This window comes from Hypanus sabinus, unplaced genomic scaffold (genome assembly GCF_030144855.1).
Source record: "Hypanus sabinus isolate sHypSab1 unplaced genomic scaffold, sHypSab1.hap1 scaffold_264, whole genome shotgun sequence".
Taxonomy (NCBI): Eukaryota; Metazoa; Chordata; class Chondrichthyes; order Myliobatiformes; family Dasyatidae; genus Hypanus; species Hypanus sabinus.
Genome location: NW_026780770.1, coordinates 187,540 through 214,905, shown reverse-complemented (window position 1 = coordinate 214,905; position 27,366 = coordinate 187,540). Strand labels below are relative to the sequence as shown.

The following is a 27,366-nucleotide window of genomic DNA, read 5'->3' as shown; positions in this document are numbered from 1 at the left end:
CCAGTCACGTGACAAAGGTACCACTGTCATGTACCACAAGTACGTAACAATACAAACATGACAGATTGTACCGCAGTCGACTGAGCACACATCCTTCAGGTGTGCCTGTGTTAACTCTCAGCGAGCAAGAAGTAGTTTTTACTGATCTGTATTGACTGTGAACTCCCGCCGAGGGAACTGCGGATCCGTTTGCAGAGAGAGGAGCGGAGCCCGTCTGAATCTTGTTGATTCGTACTGAGCGGATGATGGTGTGAAACGCCGAGTTCCATCGGGAACAGCAGCCTGAGGTGTTGTTGCTGTTTGTGTGGGGTTGTTTCGGAGTGGAGAGCCGGTGGGAGTGTATCACTGAGACTGGAATCCCCGTCAAGCAATGATTAAATCCGACCAGTGTCTATTTTTAGAATCATCGGTCCGTCCGTGATTTTCAAACTCCTGCAACCCTTCGATATTTCCAACAACTACTCTGTTTGTTCCTGTCTCCTCTACTCAGTTAAATTGTCGGCATGTTTTGTTTCTCTGTTCCTGCTAGTTCTGTTCTCCTCAAATCTGTCTGTCCTTAACCATTCATGATCCCACGTAACAAACCTGCAGAAAACAAGGGAGCGGATTGCGTGCAACGGGAGGGGGGGGGGAGATGCGCAAGTCCGCACAGAAAATGCACAGACACCTTTATGACCCCTGGGACACGAGGAGCCTGTGGCGAGGACACACACCAGAACGGATTGCAAGTGGCCTCCATTCCTCACAGGCTGAATGCTTCCTGTGCACAATTTAACCAATTCAATGTCGTGCCGCTGAGGTGAGGCCTCCTCCCTTCCAGAGGAACAGACACTCAGTCTGGCCGGAGCCGAGGTGAGGAGGACGCTACCCAGGGGAAACCCACGCAAACCCGCAGAGCCGGACAATTTACCCGGGCAGGGGCAAAGGGACCATACTTCCCGGGTAACAGAAGTCACCCCTCCACCCCACCACTCCCCAGGGACGGATTAACCTAGTAGCAGAAGTAGCAGATGCGACCCGCCCTCACTAAATGCTTGCAAGCTGCAGCCTGGTGAAATCGGCATCTCACCGTATTCTCACCACTGTCAGAGTGAGTTTTGGGTCGACGATTCATTTACACTTAAGTAAATGACTTCAGCCATCTGTTTTTGACAAAGTACTGTGGATTGAGTTCCTGCATTTCCGACAAACTGTGAACGCAGTTTCATTCTGATATTAAAGTCGTGCACTTTGTTTTGGGGAACTTCCTTTGATTCTGAGAGCAAACTGAGACTGACAGTGCCAGCTCCCGGTAGCAACCCGTTCTCAAACACACTCTCAGCCAATCAGCGAGTACTGCTGGGAGAATCATGCTCTCATTGGCTGAGTGGTGTCAGTGGGCGGGACGATGTGCGTTCGAAGCGGTCTGCGGAGAGGCCGGAGATTGGGAGCTGCACTTCGGTTGAAGGCTGCAATACCGGACGGGGTCTAGTTGCGCATCTATTTGTCACTCATGGTTACCAACTGCGGTGGAGAATGCTCATTTTCAAAACAGAAAAGCATTAAAAATGAACTAAGGAGCACCATGGGTCAAAACAGATTGAACAATCTCACACCAATGAGTATTGAACATGAACTTCTGCGTGAAATAGACATTTCCAGTAAGATCGACAAACTTGCTCATGCCAAATCTAGAAAATCTAACTTTTAAATTGTAGTTTTGTTACTTTTGACATTTGAAATTGATACCTGCATGTAAGTAATACTATTACTGAATTGCGGGACATTTGTCGTATTATCTGGCTGTATAGCAAATGAAAAAAATTCAATTACTTTACTGTGCAAGTAAATAATTTATGTTTTAATACGTATGTGCATGTTTTTAAATTTAGGGCACCTTTGTAGCATATGCTACAGGACCCGCACTAGCTTAATCCCGCCCCGCCGCTGCTCCTCTGGGTTGTAGAAACATAAAAGCATAGAAAACCTAAATAAAATGCAGGCCCTTCGGCCCACAGTGCTGTGCCGAACATGACACTACATTAGAATTACCTCGGTTTTACCCACAGCCATCTACATTTCTAAGCTCCGTGTCGCCATCCCGGAGTTAAAAGATTCCACCACCGCGGTCGGCAGCCCATTCCACTCACTCACCGCTCTCTGTGTAAAAAAAAACACATACCGCTGACATCTCCTCTGTACCTACTTCCAAACACCTAAAAATATGCTCTCTTGTGCTAGCCATTTTAGCCCTGGGAGAAAAAGCCTTTGACTATCCACACGAACAATAGCCATATAACAATTACAGCACGGAAACAGGCCATCTCGGCCTTCTAGTCCGTGCCAAACGCTTACTCTCACCTAGTCCCACCAACAGGCACTTAGCCCATAACCCTCTATTCCTCTCCTGTCCATATACCTATCCAATTTTAAATGACAATATGCAACCTGCCTTTACCACTTCTACTGGAAGCTCGTTCCACACAGCTACCACTCTCTGAGTAAAGAAGTTCCCCCTCGTGTTACTCCTAAACTTTTGCCCCCGAATTCTCAACTCGTCCTCTTGTTTGAATCTCCTCTACACTCAATGGAAAAAGCCTATCCACGTCAAATCTGTCTAACCCCTCATAATTTTAAATACCTCTATCAAGTTCCCCCTCAATCTTCTACGCTCCAAAGAATAAAGACCTAACATGTTCAGCCTTTCCCTGTAACTTAGGTGCTGAAACCCAGGTAACATTCTGGTAAATCTTCTCTGTACTCTCTTTATTTTGTTGACATATTTTCTATAATTCGGTGACCAGAACTGTAAACAGTTCTCCAAATTAAGCCTGACCAGTGCCTTGTACAATTTTAACATTACATCCCAACTCCTATACTCAATGCTGTGATTTCTAAAGGCCAGAATACCAAAAGCTTTCTTCATCAACCTATCCACATGAGATTCTACCTTCAGGGAACTGCACCATTATTCCTAGGTCATTCTTCTACAGCATTCCTCAATAACTGTCAATATCTTGTACGCCTCTATCCGTTCGCCTCTCATCCTCGGTTATCCGGACTCTGTACTCAGTCAGCCGCTATCCAAACTGCTGTCTGATGTCAACACTGCCAGATTCAGCTCAATCAACATCATCAGGTTCTGTGATGATATTGCAGTGGTCGGTATCATCAGCAACAATGGTGAATCAGCACACGGAGAGGAGGTTGAGAGGTTTGTCAAATGGTGCGAGAACAACTGCACGAGTGTCAGCGTGGAGACGAGAAAGCGAAGCGATGTTGGGGGACCAAGAAGGCAGAGATCGACCACTTTCCATTGATCATCAATGGTTCTGCTCTGGAGAGGGTGGAGAGGATGATGTTCTTTGGTGTGCACATAACAAACGATCTAACCTGGACCCACAACACCTCCACACAAGTCAAGAGGCCACAGCAGCGTATACTGGAGCACCATGGAGAGCGTCATGTCCGGCGCCATCTTTGTATGGTACGGAAGCTGCAAGGCATCGAACCACAAGACAATACAGGGGAGAGTAAAAACATCCGAGAGGTTGATCGGTGTCTCACTCGGCCCTGTTTGTGACACTTTCCGAGAGCGTTGCAGACGAAGGGGCCAAAGCATTGTTGACAATCCCTACCAGCCAACCCATGATCTCTTTGACACACGGCGGTCAGGATGAAGGTGCATGCATATTAGCACTAGGAATGCCGGGTAATAACTTCTTCCCTCGGGTTGAGAGACTAATGAATATCCCACCACCACTGAGGTCTCGTCACTTGACAGCGAGCTGGTTACTAAATGTTTACTGTTTCCCAGTGCTGGGCTTTACTGCACGCACTTTGTATTCCATTAACCGGATTATAGTACAATATATTGGTTTGTCTGTTGTGTGTGATATAGGATTTTTGGTTGCACCAGGGTCCTGAGGAAGGTTCTATCGCTTGCGTGGAGAAATTTGGTCAGCTGGGCTGGGTGAATTCGTTTGCGGGAGTATAGCTTCCGTGTTTGTGTTGCGTAATGTCTGGATCAGTATAAAACCCTGATGGCGCCCTCTAACGTCGACAAAATACTACGTCGTACTGCCCACTGGCCTTCAGCGGTACACCACGAGGCCACGTGACTATAGTGTTTTTTTTTCCCTCAGCTTGTTCAGAACAATACCAAATAATTAAATGTTTACAAACCACACCCGTTAGAATCAACCATAAGGATTGTAAGCGAGGGCGTTTCTCTCCGGAGGGACTGCTCTCCATGTCACGTAAATAAAGAGTCTCCTAACGAGAACCCAGGTCCCAGTCTTGTGTGGAAAGGAAAATCCCTGACAATCTGGCGGCGAGGATTGGATCCCTGTGTACGGGATCCAGCTGAACCCCGACAGAGTAATTGGCCCCTCGGACAGGAATCTCATCCCTGCCTGTAAGACTTCCCTGAGAGACGGGAATCAAGATCAGGACCAGGGCGAGGCGGGAGTAAGGCCGCCCCTGACCGGCCGGTGCCCAGTTCCTGAGCTCTGGTAAGAACAAGAATGAAACTGGGAGAGGAGATCAGACCTAATTGACGATATATTTCTGTTAAATTTAAGGGGAACCTGGTATCTGTATATCTTAATCAGCTGATTACGAAGCACAGTTAGCATAGGAAATAGAACGTAGAATACTAATAACTGGAATAAACGATGATAGAAATACATGTTAAAATGGGAAACGAGGCCAGTAAGTCTTGGTCAAGCGAACTAGAAAAGAACAAAGGACGCCCCGGTGAACGGCACCCTGCTGATCCGAACACGGAGACCCCAGTGAATAAGGACACGGAGGGGAAGATTGCAAAATATAAGAACACAGAACAATTATTGTGGGACACGTTAACTCCATCGGGTTCGTCCGCCTATAAGGTTTGGTTGAAAACAGGGGACAACAGGTACCCAGCTACCTTTTCTAGTGATTTACGTGTTGGATCAGGTAGATTGGCCCAATGGAGTCTCTTTCGGTTTGGTAAAATTCGGATATCGGAAGGAAGAATCTGAGAATGGGCGTGGGGATCCTAATTGGGAACTAACTTACATGGTTTTCTGAATGGGAAGAGGTGGAAAGCGGCACCGGCGCCCAAAGGTAAAGACCAAGAAATGGGAGAATAATAGTCCAATGGCAGATTCTAACGTCAGTCCGAAGCCCCATTGGGAGGTCTGTAAACTCAGCTGGCGCCTCCGCCGCCCTATGACTCCCCATAAATAGTATCGAGATTATAGAAATGGCAGCGGGATTGCCACAATAAAGACCCCAGAACGGATAGCTAGCCCAGGGTGTGACGGAACCAGATGTTCGCTGGCCTGGTATGGAACCCTGCCCCCTTGCCCTATTCTTCCGGAGCCTACGGGCGGGAACGGACGCTCTGTTCACAGAAGGTCGAGTTTCCACCAGGCAGGGGAGAGGGACCTCTCAAATCCCATGGATAATAGTGGATGATACCCCTAATTTAAAACCCTGGACCACGGCTGACGTTCGCAGTCCGATCAGCGACGCCCCGGATCCACTAAAAACCTGTAGCTTTTCATAATTAGCTCACTCGGAACTGTCAAATGTTTAACCCGCTGCCTGGAGATTTACGGGCGCTCCTCCGTATCATATACGGAACTTCCTGGACTGGGAGGAGACCAACTTCTCGCTGCCAAGACTACTCCCGAGAGAGACTGGCCAGCGTCAGTCGGAGAGGAAGCCCGACGGGCTATGGAAAGGAGGGTACGCGAACTTAAAGCCCCTATCCTTGCCACAGGGATTAACACAAAAATATCAACATCACACAATAAAAAAAAACAAATTCAAGAGAACTAAAGCAGAAAATGTCAACAGAAACCAGGAACTATCCAAAACATTCCAGGAACCTGCAAAATTTTTATTCAATCTGATTACTCACGCAGGCGCCATCTAGTGGCGCGCATCGTTCACCAAAATCTCTCTTTAAAATAAAATTCACGAAAGATACCAGACTTTATTCTAAATACATTTCTGAACAATTTTAGGGTCAGAGTCCTACAATTATTTTACGACCAATGCATTAATAGAGATAGTGCGATACATCATACACGTCCGGATATAATCGTAAGTCCCTTGGAAGATGATAAGATGATATTGATATTGTTGATAAGGAAATGACATTGAACGACTATTTTGTGCCGGTCTGCAAGGTGCAGGACACGTCTAATATGCCAATCTGGGATGTTATGAACGAAATCGGAGGTGAGGACCTCGATAAAATCATTGTCACTAAAGAGAGAGTGATGTGAAAACGAGGGCCTGAAGGTAGCTAAGTCCCTTGGTCCTGAAGCGATGCATCCCAGGGTGTTGTAGGAATTGTCGGAGGTTATAGTAGACGCGTTGGTAATCATTTATCAAAACTCTCTAAACTCTGGGCAGGTCCCGGCGGATTGGAGGACAACAAATGTCACGCCACTTCTTAAAAAAGGCTGTAGGTAAAAGACGGGCAATTATAGGCCAGTCAGCTTAACCTCTGTAGTCAGGTTAATGCTTGAAACTGTCATTAATTTAGAAATAGCGAAACATTTAGAAAGGAGTGGTTCGATTAGACAGACGCAGCATGGATTCAGAAAGGACAGTTCCTGTTTGACAAATTTACTGGAGTTCTTTGAGGACATAATGAGTGCAGTGGATAGAGGGGAAGTCTTGGATGTCGTATACTTGGATTTCCAGAAGCCGTTCGATAAGGTGTCCCACAAGAGACTTATAAATGAGATTCGGATGCGTAGAGTCGGAGGAAGTATATTGTCATGGATAGCGGATTGGCTAACCAACAGAAGGCAGAGAGTTGGTATAAATCGGTGTTTCTCCGGTTGGGACTCTGTGGTGAGTGGGGTGCCGCGGTGGTCGGAGCTGGGACCGCAGCTGTTTACCATTTACATTGATGACTTGGAAGAGGGGACTGAACGTAGCGTAGCAAAATTTGCTGATGAGACTAAACTGAGTGGAAAAGCAAGTTGTACAGAGGATGTGGAGAGTCTACAGATGGATATAGACATGTCAAGTGAGTGGGCCAAGATCTGGCAGATGGAATACAAAGTGCTAAATGCGAGATAATCCACTTTGGAAGAAATAATAGAAGAACAGATATTTATTTAATGGTGAAAGTTTGCAGCATGCTGTTGTGTAAAGGGACTTGGGAGTGCCTGTCCATGAATCGCAAAATGTGGGCTTGCAGGTACAACATGTAATTAAGAAGGCAAATGGAACATTGGCCTCTATCGCTAGAGGGATTGAATTCAAGAGCAGGGGGGTGCTGCTGTAAATATACAGGGTACTGGCGAGACTGCTCCTGGAGTAATGTGTGCAGTTCTGGTCTCCATACTTGAGGAAGGATATACTGGCTTTAGAGGCGGTGCAGAGGAGGTACACAGGGTTGAAACCAGGGATGAAGAGATTAACCTATGAGGAGAAATTGAGTTGCTTGGGACTATACTCACTGAAGTTCAGATAACGAGAGGGGAATTATAGAAACATGCAAAATTTTGAAAAGGATAGATAAGATAGAAGCAAAGAGTTTACATTGGTACATGAGACTAGATCTAGGGGACATTGTCTCAACATTCAGGGGAGAAGATTTAAGACAGAGATGAGGCGAAACTGTTTTCCCCAGAATATGGTGAATCTGTGGAATTCTTTGCCCAGGGAAGCATGTTTCTTCACTAAATATATTTATGAAACAGTTAGATAGATTTTGACATTGTAGGGGAATTAAGGCAGGTGATGGAGCTGAGTTTACACGCAGATCAGCTATGAACTTATTGAATGGCGGTACAGGCTCGATGGTCCGGATGGCCAAAGCCTGCTCCTATTTCTTATGTTCTGACAACACAGTCGCATATCTTCTCTGAACTCTTTTAACTTTAACCGAGCCTTTTCAAACGTTGTGGCTAAAACCATACTTTGTACTGTAAACACAGTATCAGCAACGACTTATACAGCGGCCTCACAGTAGTTAACACAAGTCTTTACAGTTCTTACGACCCGGTTTCAATTCCGGCCGCTGCCTGTAAGAGTTTGCAGGTTCTCACAGTGATCGCATATCGCATGGGTCTCCTCCGGGCCCTCCAGTTGCACCACCGCTCCCGCCGTCCCCCCAACCACACATGCACACAGGTTTAAGATGGACAGGTGGGCAGTTTAATTGGTCATTATAAATTGTCCTGTAATAAGACTCGGATTAAATCGGGGGACTTAATGGGCCAGCGCGACTCGCTGTATCTCAATTAAAATAAAATAATGTCCCAACTCCTGCACTCAGTACCCTAACTGTTGAAGGATGGCTTGGGAAAGACCTCTTCACCAGCCGGTGTCACCGCATTGAGCGAACTGGGCACTTAACCTTCTCGGCCCCTCTGTTCTCTTGCAATCTCAGACCATTAACTGCTTGTTGCAACATTCAGAATGAAACTGAAGAGCACTAGGAAAACCAATGTACCAGAAGTTTGATGTTACTCGCATCCTTCAGGAATATGCCGAATAAACATGGTGAAGAGAAATCCAGAAGAACTATGGATAAAAGTAAGGTGCATTATACAAGAGGTGCCAACAAAAAGTATTGCAAACAGGAAGAAGACCAGGAAAACAAAATGACTTTCCGTGGAGGTTGAGCAGCGAAGAGAAGTGAAGGCCAATGAAGGTTGCAATAAATACATCCAACTGAACACAAGGTTCGAGACGATAGGAAGGAGAGAAAAAGAAACTTACTTAAAGGAACGATGCAAATAAGCTGAAGAAGCCAACAATTTTTTTTAAATAGATCTATTCAAGAATATTAGACAAATCGAAGGACCATTTAATGCAAAAATGAGTATCGTAAAAGACAAGAAAGAGAAGGACCTTACGGAAGCAGAAGACATCAAAAAGTGATAACTGACCATTTAGAAATAAATGATACGTTTAGAGAATTTTCCTCTAAAATTTTTAGCTCTGACTCTCCGAAAGATAATACTGTAATGAATAATTTCTTAGATCAATTAAATATCCCTACATTTTCTGATGATAACCGAGAACACCTATTCAACTATCCACCTATTTCTAAATAGGAAATTGCCGAGGCAGTATGTTCATTGCACTCTGAGAAGGCTCCGGGTCCTGACTGTTTTTCTGGAGAATTTTATAAGGCTGTTTGCACATTGCTTACATCTCATTTATAGTTAGTCCTCTCGGACTCCTTTAAATTGGGTAGTTTACCACAATCTTTTTATGAAGATTCTATTTCGCTTATTCTTAAAAAGAATAAGAACCCAACCAAATGTGCGTCATAGAGACCTATCTCCGTACTTAATGTTGACACAAATATCCTATTCAAAGTTCTGGCTCGTACGATTGAAAATATTTTACCATCTGTTATATTTGACGATAAGAATGGATTTATTAAAAATCTATATTTCCATTTTAATATTCGTCGTTTATGAATGTTATTTATTCACCTTCTAAAGACACATTGGAATGTGTGATATCCTTAGACGCTGAGAAAGCCTTCGATCGGGTTGAATGGAATTATTCATTTAAAACCTTAGGAAAATTTAATTTTGGGTCCGATTTTATTCAAAGGATTAAATTATTTATCTCCCTCTGCTTGGGTCCTTACTAACTCTCAGAATTCCAAACCATTTAAACTTCAACATGGAACTAGACAAGGTTGTTCCTTGAGCCCTTTGAATCTTGATCTGGCTTTAAAACTCTCAGCTATTGCTTTCAGAGAATCCAATGATATCACTGGCATTTTAAGGAGAGGTATCACTCACGATGTTTCTCTTTATGCTGAAGACCTTTTCCTTTATATTTCTAATGTTGAGACTTCATTACCTTCCATACTTTTCTGCTCTTTTAGTCAGTTTTCAGGATATAAACTAAATTTTCGTAAGACTGAGCTTTTCCCTTTGAATAATTTGGTAGAAATTGATACTAACAGTCCCTTTAGTATTGCAAGAAATCAATTCACTTATTTCGGCGTAGCATTTACTAAGAATCTTACTTAGAGGGTTTTTTTTTTACCTTGCTGAATTATGTAAAAAGGGTACTCTCAAAATGGTTGCCCCTTTCAGTATCGTTGATTGGCCGAATTAATTCTACTAAATTGAATAACTTGTCTAAATGTTCATGCTTTTGAAGCCTTAGCTGTTTTTATTCCTAAATCTTTATTTTTTTTATCCTCTTGATATTATCATATCTTCATGTATATGGAGAAGTAAATATTTTCGACTAAATAAAGTTCATTTTCTAAAAATTAAAAAAGAATGGAGGTTTAGCTTTACCAAATATTACGTTTAATTACTGGGCAATCAATATGCAGAATCTTACGTTTTGGTTATATTATATTAACCGAGAGAACAGGCTGGTTTGGGTTTATTTAGAAGCTGACTCTGTTAATACATTTTCTATCATCTCTCTTCTCGGATTCTCAATTCCATTATTTTTAAGTAAACTAACTGATAGTTTTGTAGTTAAACATACTTTGAGGTGTTGGATACAATATTTTGGTTTGTTGAGATTTTCTCTTTCAAGTCCCATTTTTATAACTATTTTTAAATCTTCTATGACTGTTGTAATGTTGAAAGTTTGCGATAGACTGGGTATTAAATGCTTCCAGGATTTATTTGTTGGAGCATGTCTCTTTTCGTTTGAGCAGTTGTCAGCTAAATATAACTTACCAAAAACCCACATTTTTCAACATTTACAGATTAGTGACTTTCTGCGATCTCAATTACATACATTTCCTGAAAGTCCTGATACGAATTTATTACGTGTAATGTTTAATTTGAAACCTTTTCATAATGGATCAATATCTAATATTTATGGTTTGTTGTTGGGAACGAAAGACTTTGCTATAGACAAAATTAAACATCTCAGGGAACAAGATTTACAGATTATAATTTCTGAGGAAACTTGAAATGAAATTTTAAAATTGGTTAATACCTCATCGTTTTGTGCCCGTCACTCCCTCTTACAATTTAATGTGGTCCATAGAGCCCACATGACAAAAGATAAGCTGCCTCGTTTCAATTCGTATATATCTACCCATTGTGACAGAATTGTGTCACAATGGAGAGGCTTCATTAATTCATCTGTTCTGGACACGCCCGAGTCTTGTAAAATACTGGAAGAAAGTATTTCAAACCTTTTCTGTACTTTTTAAAGTAAATTATAAACCAAACCATTTGACTGTCTTATTCAGTATTGTTGGAGAAAAGATATTATCTTGGAGACACCCGATTTGCACATTTTGGCTTTTATTTCTCTTATAGCGAGGAGGGCGTTGTTACTAAGTTGGATAGATGTTGCTCTGCCTACTCATGCTCAATGTCATGTTTAAATTTAGAGAAGATTTGGTGTTCAATTTCTGAATCAAGACAAGACTTTCTCACATTGTGGGGAACTTTTTAAAATTATTATCAAAATCTTTGATTTGTTATCGAGTACAGATGTTGGCTAATAATATGTTTTACTATATGATAAGGATTTTTTTTCCTTTTTCCTTTCTTTACCAAACAGCTATTTTGGTAGTGGGTTTAGATATTTTTTGATTATAAAATTATATCTTTTCAATATTAACATTCAATTTAATTTACTTGAGTATGGGGTAATGAGACTGTAAGCGTGATTCTAATATATTGTAATTGACATATGATATATATCCTCCTGTACTCTGTATTCTCTTTTGTAAGAAATCAATAAAAATATTTTTAAAAATAGAGATGGCAGGAAAACACCAAATTGTACAGGAGATATCCCAACAGCGAAGACACCTGCAATGACTCCCTCATCGCCTCGAGCCAGACATTCTGGAAGTGTAGTCAAATGGGCGATGGAAAACATTGTCAATAATAAGGCTGCAGGATGTGACAGGAGTCCAGTTGAATTGTTTAAAATTTTAAAGGGTGATGGTATAAGAGTGTTGCATGAAATTTGACCTTAGATCTGGCAAACCTAATAATGCCCTTTAGACTGGGGGGTGGGGGGGGGGAGTTTTTTATCCCAATTCCCAAGAACGGAAATATAAAGGAATGTTCAAATTACCGAATAATTTCACTAATTTCACTAATTTCACATGATAGCAAGATAATGCTAAAGATAATGCAAGCAGGCCTCCAGCAATATATGGAACGAGAACTGCCGGATGTGCAAGCTGGTTTTAGAACAGGCAGAGGCACCAGAGACCAAATTGCAAACATACGCTGTATAATAGAGAAATCGAGAGAATTCCAGGAAGGTACTTATCTATGTTTTAATTACTACTCTAAAACCTTTGACATTGTGGACCATAATAAACTGTGGCAAGTCCTTAATGATATAGGGATAACTAAACATCTGATCTTATGAGAAACTTGTATGAAGATCAAGAAGCAACAGTTAGAACTGACCACGGAACAACAATCTGGTTCAAGAGTGGGAAAAGAGAGCGATAACGCTGCATACTGTCACCCTGCGTATTTAATCTATATGCTGAACACATCATGAGGGATACCGGTCTAGAGGACACAAAGTGTTGAAATCAAAGTTGCCGGATGCAAAATTAGCAACCTCAGATATGCAGGGGATACTACTCTAATGGCTGAAAGTGAGAAGGATCTGAAGAAGCTTCTAATCAAAGTGAAAGAAGAAAGTTTAAAGCTGGCTTCTTGCTCAATATTATGATATTAAGTGTTCTATAGATGGTAAATGCAGCCACGAAATTAAATAGCTCTTACTTCTGGGGAGGACAGCAATGGGAACTTAGAACAACAGAGACATAACATTGCCTATGAAGATCCGTATAGTCAAGTCTATGGTATTTCCAGTTGTAATGTATGGCTGTGAGAGCTGGACTATTAGTGAGACTGAATACAAAATAATCAACATCTTTGAACGTGGATGCTGGAGAAACGTGTTAAGAGGTCGTTGGACAGCAAGAAAGTTGGACAAGACAATATTTGAAGAAACACAACCAGATTGCTGATGAGGATGATTGAAAAGCTCAAATATTTTGCCCACAAGTAGTGCGCGCGTGGGCAGTGGGCGGGGCGGTGAGCTGGTGCGCGCGGTAGATGGGAAGACTGTAACAGGGAACGTGGAGCGCGTCAATCGGTGCCGTACCGTGCGGACCAGCTCACCGATTGAGTCAGAAGTTCGGTCGCCTAACGCAGCTGGGGCACACATTTAACGCACAAATCTGAATGCAAGTCATTAAACCCAGCAAATCGGTTGTGTTCAGCGCAACGATATAAATAAAACCATATGTACCTTCAGACGCTAGTAATTAAATTGTCAGAGCTTTTCCATTCATCACAACAAAATGCATAAATGGACCACGTGGCCCCTTAAAACGGCAGCTGCAGATAATGAGAACACGGCTGATCTGATCTAAATTTTCATTACATATTCCACAACGTTCATTCCTGTAACACTTGAAACCCGCTGTTTATAAAAAATCTCGTCCGCCAACAGAATCAGTCTGTTTGAAGTCGTTGAGGCGAGCAGTTCAAAACACCCACAATCGTCACAGGAATAATAGATGCATTCGTCTGAAATAAGAAATTCTGAAAACGGACCAGGTGTTGGCTTTACGGATCTCGCACCCTTGCTTTGAAACAGGTGGCCATTGTACTTAATCTTTACCTAACCTGTGGAAAATGTCAATCGTATAAACAGAGAACAATAGGAACACCAAAAGTACCACCGCCAGAACCCAACCATCTCCTTGTCCGCTGATGCAATACACAGACAATTAATTGTTTGTAAATAAAGATCCGAAATAAATATCAGAAGCTGAATTATTCTCACCGTAATTCCCCAGTGTTCTGACAGTGTGGATACTATGTGTCGCTTCTTACAAATAACCACGCCCACTGACCCACATGGATCTCTGGTAACCATGGCAGCACACACAATACTCAGCAGGTCAGGCAGCTGCTATGGATCGGATTTACGTCGACGTTACTGACCCGAAGGGGAAGGGGAAGAGGGCAAGTGAGTGACTGATTTGGAAGGTGCGGCTTGTGAGACTCGGTGCTCAGGGTTTGCGTCCAAGCAGCTGTCTGTCCGTGCACATTCCTCAGAACAGGGAGCCGCCCTTCTGCTGAAATTAAATCCAACCGGTCCGCCAAAATACTGTCATTCAAGCGTGAAGAAAGATTAATATTGTATTTTACCCTTTCTGCTACAGGGAAGAGAGATAGAACCAATGACGTGATGTAATGGACATTACTGGGGTCTTGAAGGACGACTGTACTCTTTTCCATAAATGCTGTCTGGCCTGCAGAGTTTCTGTGTGTGCTCGGATTTCCAGCATTTGCTGTTTACTCGTGTTTGGGAGAAATCGGTGACGGGTCACTGCCCCGTGGGATATTTCATATGTTACTACGGGGGTGAAAGATTTCTTCTGCTCGCAATCACTGTTAACCACTCTCGTTTCTCTTAATCCAATTGAACAGAATTTGACTCGTCAACATGAAGACCCTTCTCCCACTAAATTCACTCCCGATCCCGACCAAAGCTGAGCCTCGCTGTAAACGTTGAATATTTGTGCAGAATCATAGACAGCACTTACCTCTGATGTTGTAACCGGACGGCGTTCAGTGTGGTCCCGGGAATCACAGTCTGACTTCCCCGCTGACCGACACTGGTCCTGCACCGGCGTGCTCACCCTGTACGGAGAGTTGAGTCTGAGCTGCTGCTCCCGAGGCCACTCGGCTGTGATGTGTCCATCGCTCATTACAGATGGACAGGACCGGGTGAGCCGGGGTAGAGCGGGACTGCCGCAGTCCGGGTCACACTAACTCTCACCGGCTCAGGACGCGTCTGACAGCGGGAGGAGGCGGGAGTGGTCACTCATTACAGATGGACAGGGCCGGGTGAGCCGGAGTGGAGCGGGACGGCCGCAGTCCGGGTCACACGAACTCTCACCGGCTCAGGACGGGTCTGTCAGCGGGAGGAGGCGGGAGTGGGGTCAATGTAGCAACCCTAAAGAGGGAAACAAACAGGCTGCGTTAACCTTTCTGTCCGGATTTCCGTGTGGATCTCTCCTTTTTCTTTCATCGCAACCAGTGGGGCGGAGTTTCTCTGTTTAACTCAGCGAGTCCCAGGCTGCGAATTTGAAACCAGCCCGGGTTCTGGGACACTCTGAGCTCCGCCCCCTATGTAAGAAAGACTGCCCGGCGTAGGTATAGTTTCGGCTCAAACGTCCCTCACCTGTTCAGGTACAGGGAGCTATCTTTCAGCTGAAATTAAACCAAACAAGTTCGGCAACATATATTCACACTCAACTGATCAAAGATTTTCTCAGCACTTCTCGATTCAGGAAAATTTACTATCATTCATGTACTAACTCTATCATTGGGCAATTATTGCATTTACATCCGGACAACTATTGTCACAAGAATCCCCCTCGCTCACGGTTAACAACGGGTTTCACTTCACAAGCAGTGGATGTTGATCCACACTCCACCGGAAGTACTTGTGGAATTTGATTTTCTTTAAAATCATATGTTCCAAATGGCCGGAAGTTTTACCGGGGGCGGGGAGTGATGGGTTGATTGAAATTAGGCGCTGGTGAGGGAGTGATACAAGAACTTAAGTCAGAACTGTTGTCAGAATGTCCGCCTGGGAGGGAATAGTGTGCTGATTAAAATGGGAGCTCCACTCCCCTCTGTCCACTCACCTAACCCTCACTTTTCCCATCCCTTTACCCCATCTACCCTATCCATACCCCTCATGAATGTGTAGACCGCCATCAAATCTCTCCCAAAATCTGCGTTCCAAGGAACAATGTCGTAACCTATTCAACCTCCCTTTATAATTCAGGTCCTCTAATCGCAGCAACATCCTTGTAAATTTCCACTGTACTCTCTCAACCTTATTTGAATCTTTCCTGTGGGCAGATGGAGCAAACTGCACTCAATACTTCAAATTAGGCCTCAGAATCTTCTTATGCAACTTGAACATAACATGCAATCTCGTGAACGGAATAATTTATGAAGGCCTTGTGCCAGAAGATTTATTTACTACCTACTCAAGGTGTGCCGCCACTGTGAATGAATTATGGACCTGTGTTCCAGACACCTTTGTTCTACCGCACTCCTCAGTACCCTGCGGATCTCTGTGTAAGACCTAACCTCGTTGATCCTACAGAAGAGCAACACCTCAGACGTCTGCATTAAATTCTATCTGCCATTTTCAATCTACTTTTCCAGCGGGTCCAGATCCCACTGCACGCTAATTGCCTTCTTCTGTGTTAACTACATCCCCAGACCTGGAGTCATCTGCAAACGTGCTGATTCAATAGGCCACATTGTCTTCCAAATCATTGATATACGTGACAAACATCAACCGAGCAGCAGCGGTTCCTGTGGTATTCCACTAGTCACAGGTCTACACAGGAGAGGCAAACAGCTATCACCGCACTCTGCCTTGTCCCACAATGCCAATATCTGCTCTAATTTATTACTTCATTCTGGATGTCAAGCAAGTGACTTTTCTTAGTCAGCCTGTCATGCGGGAACTTGTCAAATGCAAAGTGGACAACATCGACTTAAATATTCAAATAAACATATATCTGGTCCTGTCAATGGCTTACCCATTACTGATGTCAGGCGCATCGGTACACAATTTCGTGCTTAATATTGTTGAAGATTTCTTAACCAGTGGACAAAAAATGAGCTATACTCCAATCTGCCAGTCACTCACCCATCGCTGAACATAATTCTAATATATTGGGAAGCATCGGACAAGAAGGTAGATGTAAGGAAACAAGTTGAAAAGCAAAACCGATGTAACAGGTGTGATTGATCCGATAGGCTGAGTGTGTATATCTTAATACTAGGGGTTTTGCGGGTAAAGGTGATTAACTTAGAGTATGGATCAGGACATGAAACTGCGATGTTGTAGACATGACTGAATCTTGGCTGAGAGGGTGGAAGGAATGGGTTATTAATGTGCCAGATTTTCGAAGTTTTATAAAAGACAGAGAAGGTGCTGAAAGTGGGGTGAGGGGAGCTAGACGACCAATCAGGAACAATATCACAGCTGCACTCAGGGGAGATACAATGGAGGGGTCAGACACCGCGTCCATTTCGGTGGAACTCACGATGAGGGAGGGTGTAATCAAACTCATGTTGTACTACAGACCTCCCGATTTCAACGTTCCTAGTATAAGTAGGGCCCTTTTTAGTGTCGGGGTTTAAATGGTGCAGAATTTGGTAAGTGTTTTCAAGAAGTTTTCTTGTCGTAAAATGTGGAGTGTTCATCGAGAAGATGGGCCATACTGAGTCTGGTGTTGGATAACGATTCTGGTCAGTTGATTGACCTTTCAGTGGGTGAAGACAAATCCTTAACTTTCAGGATAGTGATGGATAACGAGAGGCATATTTTCAACGGAAGAGTTTTAAAGTGAAGTAGGACAAATTATTAGACAAGAGCTAAAAAGCGTTAATTGAGAACATTTTGTCTGGAAAGCCAACATCAGATATATACAGGGTGTTTAAAGGTCAATTGCTTGGAGAAAAGGAAAGGCATGTTCCTGGTGGAATAAAGGACGAGGATGTAAAGACAAGAGAAGGTCAGATGTTCAGCGACGATATAAATTTAGTAAAGATGGAAAAGGAGACGTACTTGAAGCTTCAGAATATAGAATCAAACAAAACACATGATGAGGTGTTGGGCCTCCTGAGGAGTATTAAGACTATAAGACCATAAGACGTAGAAGTAGAATAGAGTTAGGCCAAGTCACTCCGCTATTTAATCAAGTCTGATCCTTTTTTACCCCTCAGACCCGCTCACTAGTCTTCTCTCCATAACGATTGATAGGTGGATGGGTCCCCAGAGCGTTAAGGAGTCTACTCCATTTCATTGAACGAGGCAAGAGGTGGGATTGCTTGGCCCTTGCCCAGTATCTCTCTGTCCTCCTTAGCCAACGGCGAGGTCCTGGAGGACTGGCAAGCCACTAATTTTGCAGCTCTCTTTATGAACGGAGTAAGGGAAAATCCTGGGAACTGTAGACCGGTGGGTGTCACGTCAGGTGGAGTGACGTTGCTGAAGCAAATTATTCGGTTGGGACTTTTGAGCATTGGCAAACCATGGCCTAATTAGGGAGAGCCATTTTGACTATGTGTTTGTTAGGTCGAGTCTTACCAAATTGATCAAAAATGATTGAGTTTTTTGACAAGACGATGAGAGAGATTGATGAGGGTGGGGCACTGGATGTTGTCTAGATTGATTTTAGTAAGCCATTTGACAGTCCTTCGTGGGAGGCTAATACAGAAGAGGAGGATGCACGGGATAAGCAGCGAATTCGCTGTTTGAATTCATAACTGGTTTGTGCACAGACGACAGGTGGCAGCGGTTGAAGAGACTAATTCGAGCTGGTGGTCTGGGATTAGAGGAGATCCGCAAGCATCTGTATTGGGACCTCTGCTACCTGTGCTGTGTATAAATGATCCGCACGAAAATGTTAGTACATTTGTGGATCATACTAAGATGGGTGGAATTGTCGATCGTGTAGAAGACTGGCAATAAATAAAACGTGTTGTAGAACAGTCACAGATGTGGCTGAGAAATTTCCGATGGAGTTTAACCCAGATAAATATGAGGTGTTGCACGTCGGTAGGGCAAAATGCAAGGAGACAGTACAATGAAAGTGGCTGCACAGGTCGATAAGTTGGTTAAGACTTATGGAATGTTTGCCTATTTTTGTCGGGGCACTGAGCTAAAAAGTTAGGAGATTATATTTTAACTTCATAAAACTCTAGTAAGGCCACATGTGGAGAACCGGTACATTTGTGGTCACTCCACTATGGAAAGGATGTCGAGGCTTTGAAGAGGGTCCAGAAGATGATGTTGCCCTGTACAGAGGGTATGAGTTATCATGAGAAGCTGGATAAATAGGTTGTTTACTGGAGCACCAGAGTTGAGCAGTGGTCTGATTGAGGGTTAAAATATTATGAGAGGCTTAAATGGAGTGGACAGGGGTTATCTGTTTCCCAGGGTTGCAATGTCTGATACCAGAGTGCATGTATTGAAGGCAGGAGGGGGTGGCTTCAAGGGGGATGTGAGGGGTAAGCTTCTTTATTCAGAGTCGTGTACAGAAAATGTGCTGCCTGGTATAGAAGGAGAGGCAGAGACATTAGAGGTTTTTCAGAGACGTTTGGATAGGCACATTGATGTAAGGAAGACTGGGGATATGGACATGGTGTCGGTGGGAGGGATTAGTGTCTGTCTGCTTTGATTTGCTTCTTAGGTGTTTCAGCACTGCATTGTGGGTCACGTGATCTGTTCCTGTGATGAGCTGTTCTGTGTTCTCTGTGGACGAGTTCTCCAGTCTGTCCTGACTGAGCAATGATGTGACATTTTCCCTGACTAGTAATACCACAAGCCCCCTTTAATCCCTCCCACTCTATTGCGCCTAAAACAACGGAACCCCAAAATACCGAGCTGCCAGGCCTGCCGTCCTGAAAACAAATCTAATGGCTACAGTAGCTCATCTCCCTGTCCTTCAATAACTATTGCCCTGAAATATTAGTCACACCGCCATGAGGACATTTTCATATCATACTTAACTTTTTTGATTCCTCACTCTCTCCCAACTCCTTCCTCTCCTCTCCCCCTTTCACTTCATCTCTCTCACTCTCTCCTATGCCAGTCTCACGTTCTCTACCCCTCTGACTCACCCTCTCACCATCCTTCAGTCCCTTTCTCTCACAATCTCCTCCTCTAAATCACACTCACTCCCCCTCTCTCTCCCTCTCCTCATCTCTCACTCTCTGCTCTCTCGCCCCCCTTGGTTCTCCCTCTTCCTTCCCAGAACAGTGAACCACATCTTCGGCTTTCCCCTCTCCAACCTCCACACCCACACCCTGCCCTCCCCTAAACCAACCGCCCCGCCCCCACTCCTGCAGCAGAAACGGGTAAATGCAATACTGAAGTGACTATTTCACATTTGCACGAGGGTGAATTGTCAAACTGGTCCGATTTGATTTCAGCAGAAAGGCCGCTCCCTTTTCTGAGGAATGCGCCCGGACAGAAGGCATTTGATAAGATCCCACATAGGAGACTGGTGGGTAAAATCAAAGCTCATGGCATTGGGGGGAAGATATTGATATGGATCGAAAACTGGTTGGTAGATAGAAAGCAAAGGGTAGCGGTGAATGGGTGTTTCTCGGAATGGCAGGAGGTGTCTAGTGGGGTGCCAGAGGGCTCGGTATTGGGACCACAGCTGTTTATAATTTACGTCAACGATTTAGATGAAGGCATTGAGAATAACATCAGCAAGTTTGCTGATGATACTAAGCTGGGTGGCAGAGTGACGTGATGAGGATATTAGGAGAATTTAGGGTGACTTGGATAGGCTGGTTCAGTGGGCAGATACTTGGCAGATGACGTTTAATGTGAATAAGTGTGAGGTTATCCATTTGGGAGTAAGAACAGGAAGGCAGATTATTATCTGAACGGTGTAAATTTAGGTGAGGGAGAGATACAGAGAAATCTAGGAGTCCTTGTTCATCAGTCACTGAAGGTGAATTAGCAAGTGCAGCAGGCAGAGAAGAAGGCTAATGGAATGTTGGCATTTATTACAAAAGGAATTGAGTACAAGAGCAAGGAAATCCTCTTGCATTTGTACAGGGCCCTGGTGAGACCACACCTGGAGTATTGTGTACAGTTTTGGTCTCCAGGGTTAAGGAAGGACATCCTGGCTGTAGGGGAAGTGCAGCGTAGATTCACAAGTTTAATTCCTGGGATGTCCGAACTGTCTTACGCAGAGAGGTTAGAGAGACTGGGCGTGTACACGCTGGAATTAAGGAGATTGAGAGGGGATCTGATTGCAACATATAAGATTTTTCAGGGATTGGACAAGATAGAGGCAGGAAATATGTTCCAGATGCTGGGAGAGTCCAGTACCAGAGGGCATGGTTTGAAAATAAGGGGTAGGTCATTTAGGACAGAGTTAAGGAAACACTTCTTCTCCCAGAGAGTTGTGGGGGTCTGGAATGCACAGCCACGGAAGGCAGTGGAGGCCAATTCTCTGGATACTTTCAAGAAGGAGCTAGATAGGTATCTTATGGATAGGGGAATTAAGGGATATGGGGACAAGGCAGGAACCGGGTATTGATAGTAGATGATCAGCCATGACCTCAAAATGGAGGTGCAGGCTCGAAGGGACGAATGGTCTACTTCTGCAACTATTGTCTGTTGACAGGCTGCTGCTTTCACACAGACACTGAGCTCAGAGCCAAACAGAACAACAACCCGCATTTTCCAAATCAATGATCTGTCCTCTTCCTCATTCCTTTCTAAGTCCACTGAGCGATCTCAGCCCGAAACATCGATTTATTATTCAGGTCCATAGATGCTGCCGAAACTCCTGAATTACTTCAACTTCTTGTGTGTTACTATGGTTACAAAAGTTCTGTGAGAGGGAGGTTGTGGGGCAGTGTGAAACGACGCAAAACAGATAAATACCTTTGGAATATAACTCCTGATATCTACTTTGGATCTTTACTTAATCAGCCCGTTGTCGTTGTTTTGAATCAGTGATGAATAAGTCATGGAGTCATTGAAACAGTAACGCACTGTTGCAGGAGCTCAGCAGGCGACGCAGCCTCTTTGGGAAAGAGTACAGTCGACGTTTTGGGCCGAGACCCCTCAGCAGTCCATTTACAGAAACAGAGCCTACGACCGAGCCACTTAAACAGCCTACTCCCATCGACCTGCACCGGGGTCATGGCTCATCATACGCTACCATCCAAACTTCTCTTAAACGTTGAAATCGAGCTCGCATGTAACACTTGCAGATGGAAGCTCTGAGTAAACAATATTCCCCTCACATTCTTCTTAAACTTTCACACTTAACCCTTAACCAGTGAACTCTGCTTTCATTTATCTTAGCTATACCCCTCATAATGTTGTATACTTGGTTCAAATCTCATCTCAATTATCTACGTTCCGAGGGATAAAATCCTAAATTATTTAATCACTCCTCAGAACTCAGGCTCCCCAGACCCAGCAACATGCTTGCATTTTTTTTTCTGTATTCATTCAACCCTATTTACATGTTCTCTGTAGGTAGCTGACCAGACATACACACTATCCATCAAACCCGGCCTATCCAACATACAACTTCAGAGTTACATCACATCTCCCGTACTCACTGCTTTCTTTACTACCCCATCAACCTTTGATGCTAGATTCGATAAATAATGGATCTGTATTCCTCGGATCCTTTGTTCTACCTCACTCCTCAGTGCCCCACTGATCACTGTGTAAGACCTACCCTGCTTTGTCCCACCGAACGGCAACATATCATGTCTGCCTGCCTGCATTAAATTCCACCTGGCATATTAAGCCCAATTTTCCAGTTGGTCCAGATTCCTCTGCAACCTGAGCTAGTTTCACTGTCAACTGTACCCCATTGTTAGTGTCATCCGCAATTTTGTTAATCCAGTTAACCACATTATAATTCAGATCATTGATATGTAGGTGACTAACAACAAGGGACCTAGCTCCAATCTGTAAGGCTCTCCACCAGTCACAGTCTTCCAGCCAGAGAGGCAACCATGTACCATCATGCCCACACTGCCAATGTCTACTCCAATTTTGTACCTCAATTTAAATGCCAAGTGAGTGTATTTTCTTGATCAACCTTGCATGCGGGACCTTAGCAAGTGCCTTGCTGAGCTCCAAATACAGAGCATCTACTGCCTTGCATTCATTAGCATTTCCCGTAAACTCATCAAAAACTATAAGATTGCCCTGAACACAGGGTCATGCTGAATAATTCTAATCAAACCCGTCTATTCAAATATTTTTACCAATAACTTTCGCACCACTGACATCATGCACAACTGATTTCCTGCTTTATTTTTGAGCCTTTCTTAAACAGTGGAAGAACACTAACTACGCTGGTATTTGACCTGACGCTAAAAAAAAAAAAAAATCCTGCTATGACCCCTGCAATTTCCGAAATGGCTTCCCTCTTGTCAGCCGCTGGAAATTTATCTACCCCAATTTCCCTCAAATCAGAAAACACCTCCTTCTCTGTGATCTGTATAGGCTACAGCACCTTACCTCTACTTTGGCTCACTTCAATACATTCTGTGTCCGTAAACACAGATGCAAAAAAAATCCATTTAAGATCTCTACCAACATTTTATGTTTCCATGCATAAATTATCATTCTGAAAATCCAGAGGGCCAATTCTGTCCCTTGCAATCCTTTTGCTCCGAATGCATTGTCAATCAACACACTCAAAAATTTCTGTAGTTGTACCGTGGAGAACATTCTGACAGTCTGCCTCACTGTCTGGTACGGAAGGGCTACTGCACAGGATCTAAAAAAGCTGCAGAATGTTGTAAATCTAGTCATCTCCAGCCTACAATGTACCCAGGACATCTTCAGGAAGTGGTGTCTCAGAAAGGCAGCGTCCATTATTAAGGACCTCCTGCACCCAGGGCATGCCCTTTTCGCACTGTTACCATCAGGTAGGAGTTACAGAACTCTGAAGGCACGCACTCAGCATTTAAGAACAGCTTATTCCCCTCTACCATCCGATTCCGAAATGGACGTTGAATGTCTGGACACTACCTCACTTTTCAATGGACACTGAATCGTCGGACGCTGCCTCACTTTGTAGAGTGTTTATGTTTTTCCACCTTTTTAAAATCTTTTCAATATATTATACTGTAATTGTAATACTTGTTTATTTATTATTGTTGTTATTTTATTTGTTCATTTTTCCCTGCTAGTTTATGTATTGCATTGAACTGCTGCTGTTAAGTTCACAACTTTCACGTCACATGTCGGTGATAATAACCTGATTCAGATTCTGATTTTCTTCAAATATCTGTGTTATTTCATCGGCTCCCCATCACCTTGTCCGCTCCGGCAACCTGATTCAGATTCTGATTCTCTTCCAGTATCTGTGTTATTTCATCGGCTCCCCATCACCTTGTCTGCTAGGGCAACCTGATGCCTTCGTATATACCATTTCTTTCTTAAGTGTGCTCGTGCATTTCATCGACTCCATAACTACCTCATTTGTTCCCACCCATCTATATCTGCTATGCACCTCAATGTTTTACTTTATTAGATCTTCAGTATCTCTTGAAAACCAAGGTTCCCAAAAACTGGTACATTTCATTTTCATTCCGAGAGTCACGTACAAGCTTTGAACTATGATAATTTCCCCTTTGAAGGTCTCCCATTCAGCAAGTACACCTTTGCCAGAAAACAGCCTGTGCCAATCCACACAGGTCAGATCCTTTCCGATACCACGAGCATTGGTCTGTCTCCGATTTAGAATCTCAACCCATGAAACGGAGACATGCTTTTCCATATTTCCTTTGAACACAAAGAGTTCCCCGACACAAAACCTATATAATGTGTGAAAAGTCCATAAGATATAGGAGCAGAATTAGGCCATTTGGCCCATCAAGTCTGTTCCATCATTTCATTATTGCTCACCCATTTTTCCTATCAGCCCAAATCTAGTCCACCTCTTCATGCCCCGACCAATCTCTGCTTTAAATATATATAAATAAACAGGCAAATACGTCCAATGATCCACCACTCTCTGGCTAAAGATACTCCTCCTAACCTCCGTTCTAAAAGAACGCTTTTCTATTCTGTGGCTGTGCCCTGTTGTCCTAGCCTCTCCCGGCACAGGAAATATACTCTCCACATCCATTCCGCCAAGAACTTTCACCATCGATAGGTTTCAATTAGGTCACCCCTAGTTCTTCTGACTTCTAGTGAATACAGGGAGTACTCTAGTAAAAGGGAGGTGAGTGTTGATATGGGACCATGCTTGTGAGGTAGAAATGAGGGACGAAAATGGCAGATAAACTTAATTGGTGCTTTGCATTTGTTTTCACTGTGGAAGACACTGGAAGTGTGCCACTTGTCCGTGAGTGTCGGGGGCAGGACAGAGTGTCATTTGTATTTCAAAGGAAAAAGTGCGAGGCGAACTCGGAGGACCTAAGATAGATAAGTCATCTGGGCCAGATGGACTACTTCCTAGAGTCCTGAGAGAGGTTGCCGAAGAGATAACGGATACATTAGCCATGATCTTTCGAGAATCACTTGAAACTAGCATGGTCCAAGGAGACTGAAAGATTGGAAATGTCACTCACTCTTTGAGAACTGATGAAGGCAACATAAAGGTAATTAGAGGCCAGTTAGCTTAGCCTCAGTTGTTGGCAAAGTGTTGGTGTCTATTATTAAGGATGAGGTTTCGAGGTACTTGGAGAGAAATGATAAATGAAGTCAAAGTCAGCATGGTTTCTGTAAATGAAAGCTTTACCTTAACAAAGAGGTAACAAGCAGTGTGGACAGAAAGAGATGTCATTTGCTTGGATTTTCAGAAGGCGTTTAATAAGGAGCTACACATGAGGTTGCTTAACAAGATAAAATCCTGTGGTTTTACAGGAAAAATATTGGCATGGATAATGGAAAGTTTGACAGACAGGAGGAAGCCAGTGGAATAATGGGGCCTTTTCTGGTTGGCTGCACGTCACTAGTGGTGTTCCTGAGGGTTCCGTGTTGCGACCGCTGCTTTTCACATTGGCTGTCAATATTTAGGTCATGAAATTGGTGGCTTTATTGCAAAGTTTGTGGATGATACAAAGATAGGTGGAGGGGTAGGCAGTGCTGAGGAAGCAATACGATTGCAGCAGAACTTAGACGGCAGCAGGAGCGGCTGTGGAGGCCAAGCCATCGTTGCATGTAAGGAAGAGATAGGTAGGTTCTTGATTGGCCAGAGAATCAAAGGGCATGGGGTGAAGGCAGTGGAGTGGAGATGACTGGAAGAATTGGATCAGCCCATGATTGAATGGCGTAGCAGACACAGTGGACCCAATGATCCACTTCTGCTTCTATATCTTACGGTCTTAAATTGGAAAAATTGACAGTAAAGTGGCAGATGGAACAAGGTGTTGGGAAATGTATGATAATGCATTTGGGTAAAAGGAACAATGGTGCGGACTATTTTCTAAACGGGGAGAACATCAGAGATGCAGCGAGGCCTAAATTTGTTCACAGGTCTTATGGTCCTAAGTGCTTAACATGTTAAGCAGCTTCATGTGCGGCACCTTGTCAAAGGCCTCTTGAAAATCCAATTACACAACATCAACTGTTTCTCCTTTATCTGTCCTGCGTGTTATCTCTCCAAAAAAAATCCAACAGACCTTTTAGGCATTTTTTTTTTTTTGAGGAAACTAGACTGACGATGTGCCTTCAGGTACCACAAATCCACTTTTTTAATAATCGATTCCAACATCTTCACAGTCACTGAAGTCAGACTAAATGGCCTGAAATTCCCATTATTCAGCCTCTCTACCTCCTTGAAGAGTGGAGTGACATTTGCAATTTTCCAGTCTTCCGGAATCATTCCAAAACGTACTGATTCCTGAAAGCTCATTACTAGTGCTTCCACAATCGCTTCAGGGAACACTTTCAGACCCCTCGTGCGTACACCATCTGGTCCATGTGATTTATCTACCTTCCGTCCTTTCAGTTTCCTCCCTCATGCCTCTGCAATTCCGTGTACTCCACCACTACATTGATACATCGGATTTTAGCTTCTCCTTTCGAATGTTTGGGTGAATTTGATTATATTATGATTATTTGCCCCTGAGGGTTATTTTATCTTAAGCACTCGAATCAATTACGATTGTTTGCTCAACACCCATCCCAGAATATCTGGTCCCGTAGTGGGCTCAATCTCAAGCTTTTTTATAAACCCATCTCGTAAACTTTCTTGAAATCCCCTCTCTTGGGATCCAGCACCAACCTAATTTTCCAAATCTACCTGAATATTGAAACACCGCATGACTATTGTAACATTTCCCTTTTGGCATGCATTTTCTATCTCCCATTATAACTTGTAGACCATATTCTTGCTACCATTTCAGGGGTCTGTATACAACTCCCATCAGACGCATTTTACCCTTGCGGTTCCTTTGTTCTACCTACGACGATACAACAACTTCGGATCCTAAGCCCTTCTTTCTAATGATTTGATTATATTTTATTGCCAACAGAACCACACCAGCACCTCTGCCTACCTTTCTGTCCTTTTGATACTATGTGTATCCTTTGACGTTAAGCCTCCAGCTGCAATCTTCTTTCGGCCATGAATCAGTGATTTCTACAACATCATACTAGCCAATTTCTAACTGTGCTACAAATTCAGCTACCTTATTCTGTATAGTACATGTATTCATATTTAACACCTTCAATCCTTTTCGATCTTGTCAACCTTCTATTTTGCAACATCCTGCTGACTGAATTTTTTTTCCTGATAATCAGTCTCTCTTTGCTAGTAATGTCACTAAACGTTGTATTTGTTTATAAACCCACTACCTCATCCACAGCACTTTCACTCCA

General features: G+C 43.5%; 1 protein-coding gene across 8 annotated transcripts in view; it reads right to left on the bottom strand.

The window, feature by feature from the left end:
- LOC132388098 (NACHT, LRR and PYD domains-containing protein 3-like) overlaps positions 1-27,366 on the bottom strand; it is a 218,859-nt gene that overhangs the window by 47,239 nt on the left and 144,254 nt on the right. For 7 of the 8 annotated variants that reach the window (XM_059960458.1, XM_059960454.1, XM_059960461.1 and 4 more), the window contains one exon: positions 14,543-14,955. The gene's annotated coding sequence lies outside the window, so the exon portion shown is untranslated. Of the gene's footprint in view, positions 1-2,031; positions 2,140-14,542; positions 14,956-27,366 lie in introns of all 8 variants that reach the window. The other variant, XM_059960456.1, reaches the window with a different exon arrangement.